Here is a 6000-nt window from a genome sequence, read left to right on the forward strand (position 1 = left end):
GTGGAGTGCAGTGGCACAGTCATGGCTCACTGCAGCCTCAACCTCCTGAGCTCAAGTGATCCTCCTGCCTCAGCCTCCCAAGTAGCTGGGACTACAGGTACACACCACCACACCTGGCTAATTTTTTTTGTTTTAGTTTTGTAGAGACAGGGTCTCACTATGTTGCCCAGTCTGGTCTTGAACTCCTGGCCTCAAGTGATTCTCCCACTTCAGCCTCCTAAAGTTCTGGGATTACAGGCACGAACCACTGCACCCAGCCTGGATACTGATTCTTTTTGAAAAAAACAAGTTTCTAAAATGTCTTTCTGGCAATTCATTGTTAATAGCTCTGGTCTCCTGAGGATAAGAAATCTTATTCAATGAAACGTGATTCGGGCCTTTAGGATTTTTTTCTTCTGCTATAATCTTTTCCCCAATTTCAACTGAATGCAATCTCTTCATTTATTCAACCAAGATTAACTGAATACTTGCCCAGGGTCAGTCTCAAAGACAGGTGCTAGTGATTCAAAGACAAGACAGTCTAGTGTGGAAGACCAGCAAGGAAGTAGGCAATTCCCATGAAACTAGCGCTAATTAGCAATTAAATACAGTATTTTAAAAATATAAAAATAATGTATTAGAACGAGCTTTGTAAAATATAATAAAAACACAGTGTGATGTATTTTTAGTGTCTTAAAGAAATAACCTGGTATGAAATAATTCACACCTAACACCATTTTTAAAAATGCAAATTGGAGGTGAGTGCAGTGACATGTGCCTGTAGTCCTAGCTACTCAGGAGGCCTATTACTTGAGCCCAGGGAATTCAAGTCCACAGTGAGCTGTGATCACATCTGAGAATAGTCACTGCACTCCAGCCTGGGCAACACAGTGAGACCATGTCTCCAGAAAAAAAAAATTAAAAATATATAAATTCGAAAGAGAAACACAGGATTTTGTTTGTGAGGGAGGAGTACTTTGAGGGATCTTAAGCTTCCTGCCACAAACTGCTCTATGTAGCCTTTTTTTTCCTCTTATCTTTTACTGTGGCAATGGAACAGTAAAAAGTCTACTGTGTTTTAGACAGGATTCCCAGAGAAACAGACTGATGTAGAGATTTATACACAGGAGCTTTAAATTAGGGAGTGCTCTCAGGAAGTGAGGGAAGCAAGATTGGAGGGAGTGGTTGAATTTCAATGCAGCTGCAGAGGGGGCCCGGAGCTGAAATAGCCTTCAGAATTGTTCTGAATTGAAGCAAGGGGACCAGGCTTTTGTTCCCTGGCATTGAGGACAGGCCTGCCCCAGGGAAGAGGCATAACCTTGGTGAGACAATTCCCATTAGTGGGGCAACTCTTAGAAAGAGCCATAGCTGTCAGCTTCTGCAGCCAACACTCTCAGGAGCTAGGGAAATAAATGCCTGATTCTGAAGGGGACATCTGGATGGTGCACAGAATTCACTACACCAAATAAGGCTTTTCCATAATTAGCTCAAATTGCTGAAGCAAGAGAAGCAAAACTGTAAAGCTGAGTGTTTCTCTTCTGGTCAGTAAGGACCTCAGAGACAGTCTGTTGCCTACTCAAACCAAAAGAAAAATGACAAATCCATTCAAAAAGAACTAATTCCAAACTGAGATTCAAGGTGAGTTCATTAAATAAATATCAGTCTAGCCCCACCCAGAGAAAAGCCCACCAAAGAGGAAGAAGGAGAGACTGAGTTCTAGTCACAGCTGTGTCGCTGAAAATAGGGTGTCTGAGCAAAGCACTGATCATTCCTGGGCTTCTGTTTCTTTTCCTGTACAATGAGAAGTCTGGACTAGATGATGCATTAGTTAGAATTATTTTAGTTGAAAGTAACAGATACTCGTTTTAGCTAGCCTTAAAAAGAAAGGAGAGAGAGAAAAGAATGGAGGAATTGGTTTAAAGAATAAATTTGTGTCTTGTAGACCTATGTGTTGGAGCTGGGCTTACAGAACCATCTGGAATGCTATGGGCAGCCTAGGGATGCCCTGCACCCCCTAACTCTGCTCTTTTGTCATTCTTCACTATTGCTGCAGTCCACCTTACTCTGTTTTTTAGTTTACATGATGAAAACAGCTACTGACAGTCGGTCCTGAGTTTTCAACTCCTCTACTCAGTAGAGCACCCACACTCAAGCTAAAATCTCTTTATCTGAATTCTGTGTTGTCTGAGAACAGAGTTCATTGGCCTTGAAAGAGAATAGCCTCTCATTCAAAAACCTGTGTCTAGAAAAGGAACTCAGTGGAGAAGTTTCCAGAAAAGATTTAGAGGAAAGTTTGGCAACCAAGATGTTCATTGTGTTATCTGTACAATCCTCTATTTTATGAAAGAATTAACTATTTAAGTAATAAGATTTAATTACTTTCTCACTGCTCCTTAAGTGATACTTTAAACTGTCTTTTAAAAATTATGATGGTTACTTAAAATATATAAATTGCTATTGGAAATGTGACAATAAATGAGGGAAGCTGGAGCAGAAAACTCTCAGCAAAATTCATTTCTAAATTCACTTTTCTGTTCAGACCCGTAACAAAACCGATAGTGTTCAACTGGTAATAACACATCAAGCAGTACACAAAGAACATTTTCAGAGGAGGAAAATGCTCAGTGTTTAAACAACTTTGTAGTTTTTCCTGACTCCTGATTGGTTTATGGCTTAGGCCAATTTCTGACATTCCCTTTAAATAAAAGTCATAGTCTAGGCCAAGCACAGTAGCTCACGCCTGTAATCCCAGCACTTTGGGAGGCCAAGGTGAGTGGATCACTTGAGCTCAGGAGTTTGAGACCAGCCTGGGCAATATAGAGAGACCCCGTCTGTACAAAACAAAATACAAAATATATTAGCCAGGCATGGTGGTGTGTGCCTGTAGTACCAGCTACTTGGGAGGCTGAGATGGAAGGATTGTCTGAACCCAGGAGGTCAAGGCTGCCATGAGCTGTGGTCACACCACTGAACTCTAGCCTGGACAACAGAATGAGAACCTGTCTCAAAAAAACAAAAACAAAACAAAAAACATTATAGTCTATAACCAAAATTGTAGCTGTCAAAAGGGTTTGTGAAAAAATTGACAGAGGCCATTGACACAGGGTGAGGATACAGGGACACAGTCTGCTTTAATTTAGCTAGAGGACACAGCTCATCTACACACAGAGCAATGGATGTTGCAGTGTTTCCAATCCTGGGTGCAAACATCCCTAACCTTCAGGTCCCCACAAAGATGTCAAGCTGCCAATAAAATGACCTGGGTGTGGGGGATTGTCCAGTCAACTCCTTGAAGAAGTCTATTCCCTTCCATCCATAAAGGGAAGTTTATACCACATTAATCCTTCCAGACCATCCTGCAGACTCTCACCACATGACTACCTGAGGAAGGGTTCACTGGAGAAGTTGATACTGATTCACTCAGTCTTACCATAGATACTTAAAAAAGAGCTAAGGTAGTTTAGACTGGGTGAATTAATATCAACTCCACTGAATAATCATCAGGCAGGATCAGGCCAGGGAGCTGCCTGAGATCTATTCTTGTACCAGATTTTCGCTGATGCAAGGAAATAGACAAATGCATAATTATTTGATAATTTTGGTGGCAGACTACAGCAGTACTTTGACCAAATCTAGTCTTCCACCTGTTTTTGTAAATAAAGTTTGATTTGAATATAAGTATACCCATTATTTTCATATTGTCTATGGCTACTTTCTTGCTACAGCAACACAGTTGAGTAGTTGTGACAGAGACTATATGGCCCACAAAGCCTAAATTCTTTACTATCTAATTCTTTACATAAAAAGTCTGATGATTCCTGGTCTAGAAACAAAGAAATTAATTTTCCTATGCTATCTGTATTGGCAATTTAGAGCATTCCAAATTTGGCACATAATTATACATAATTCTGCTTTTAAAGGCTTATGTTTTCTGAAAGTGCCTCTCATATAGGCTTGTCTCAAAAGCATGATTTAGAAAAGATGTCTTTTCAACAAACAGTACTGAGTGAATAGGACATCAACATGGGAAAAAACTATTGGACAGTGTCTCACAAAAATCCATTTTGAATGGTATGTAGATCTAAACATGAAGGAGAAAACAATAAAACTTTTAAAGGAAAATGTAGGAAAATATCTTCAGGACTTTGGGGTAGGCAAAGAGCTCCCATCTATGACTCAAAACAGCATTAACTGTAAGGGAAAAAATTGATCAGTTGAGCTACATTAAACTTAATAACCTCTGTTTGCCAAAGACACCAATAAGAAAATGAATAGGCAAGCTCTAGAATGGAAAAAGATATTTGTGATACATATATCTGATTCGTATCCAGAATATATAAATACTTACAAAAACATACATTAGAAAACGAGGCTGGGCACAGTGGCTCACGCCTGTAATCCCAGCACTTTGAGAGGCTGAGGCGGGTGGATTGCTTAAGCTAAGGAGTTGGAGACCAGCCTGGGCAACATGACGAAACCCTGTCCCTACAAAAATTTCAAAAATTAGCCAAGGCAGGGTGGTGCATGCCTGTAGTCCCAGCTACTTGGGAGGCTGAGGCAGGAGGATCACTTGAGTCTGGGAGGCTGCAATGAGACATGAATCACGCCACTGCACTCCAGGCTGGGCGAGAGAAAGACCCTGTCTCAAAAAAAGAAAAGAAGAAGAAGAAGAAAAGAAAAAGAAAAATGAGCATAAGACTTGAATAGACACCTCACAGAAGCAGATCTCTAATTGGCCAATAAACCCATGAGAAGGTGTTCAATGATATTAATCATCATGAGAGTGGAAAATAAAACTACAGTGCAGTATCACTACATGCCCCCCAAAATGACTAAAATAACAAATAATACCAAGGGTTAGCAAGAATATGGCGCACTTGGAATTTTCACATGCTGCTGATAGGAATGCAAATTGGTACAACTTTGGAACTATGCTTGGTAGTATATACTATAGCTGGACATATACATATCCCATGACTCAGCACTTGCACTCTGAGGTATGGAACGATGTCCACTGAAAGATACGCACAAAAATGTTCACAACATTACTATTTGTATTAGCCCAAATGAAACAACTCACATGACTAATACAGTAGAAAGAGTAAATGGTATATTCATACCATGAGATACTATACAGCAATGAGAATGAAAGTTTGAAAACAGGTAAAATTGAATATAATGTTATAAATCAAGATAATGGTTATCCTTGTTGTGGGGGAGGAAATCACCTGATGGGGACAGGAGGGGGATCCCCTTCTGGGATGCTGACAATGTTCTGGTTTTTCATCTGGGTGCTGGTTAGATATAGATGTTCAGTTATGAAAATTTGTTGGTTGTGTGCTTATGATTTGCGTGATTTTGTATATTTGTTTAATTAAAATGTTTATATTTGTAAAAGGCTAAAGCCAGTCTATGTCTTAGAAGTCAAGATGGTGGATAACTTTTGAAAAAAGACGGATAATGATTAAGAAAAAGAACAAGGAACTACTAGGATGCTAGCAATATTCTATATTTTGATCTAAGTGGAGGTTATGCAGTTGTGAGAATTCATTGAGCTCATATACTTGTGATTTGTCTGCTTTTAATTGTTATAAGAAAATGTTGTACTAAAAATGTTATGCTATGAGAAAAATTTTTATTTTAAAATAAAATGTAATTTATGTTAGGTTGTTATAGCTTATGATGTTGACACAGTGACTTCAACATGTTACATAGTTGGGGAAAAAGCATTTTTGTTATTGATAATGGTATAGACTACACAAGTAAGTGATAAGCCTACAGTCCTGTAATATTTCAAGATTTAAAAATCATCAGTAACCATTTAAAGTCTGGCACTGGGAAGTCACCTCATGGCAGCTCATATATAAGCCCACATTTGTTGCTTATTCTCAATGTATCTCAATATCCTTTCAGAAGAATAAAATTCTGACCCTTTAAACTCAAAATAAAGTCTGGCCATTTTTTCTAGGTACTGTAAGGCTTTTACTTCCCTCCATGACAGTGAACAAGTAAGATTAACAC

The sequence above is a fragment of the Mandrillus leucophaeus genome, unplaced genomic scaffold, assembly GCF_000951045.1.
Source record: "Mandrillus leucophaeus isolate KB7577 unplaced genomic scaffold, Mleu.le_1.0 Scaffold688, whole genome shotgun sequence".
In the NCBI taxonomy this organism is placed as follows: Eukaryota; Metazoa; Chordata; class Mammalia; order Primates; family Cercopithecidae; genus Mandrillus; species Mandrillus leucophaeus.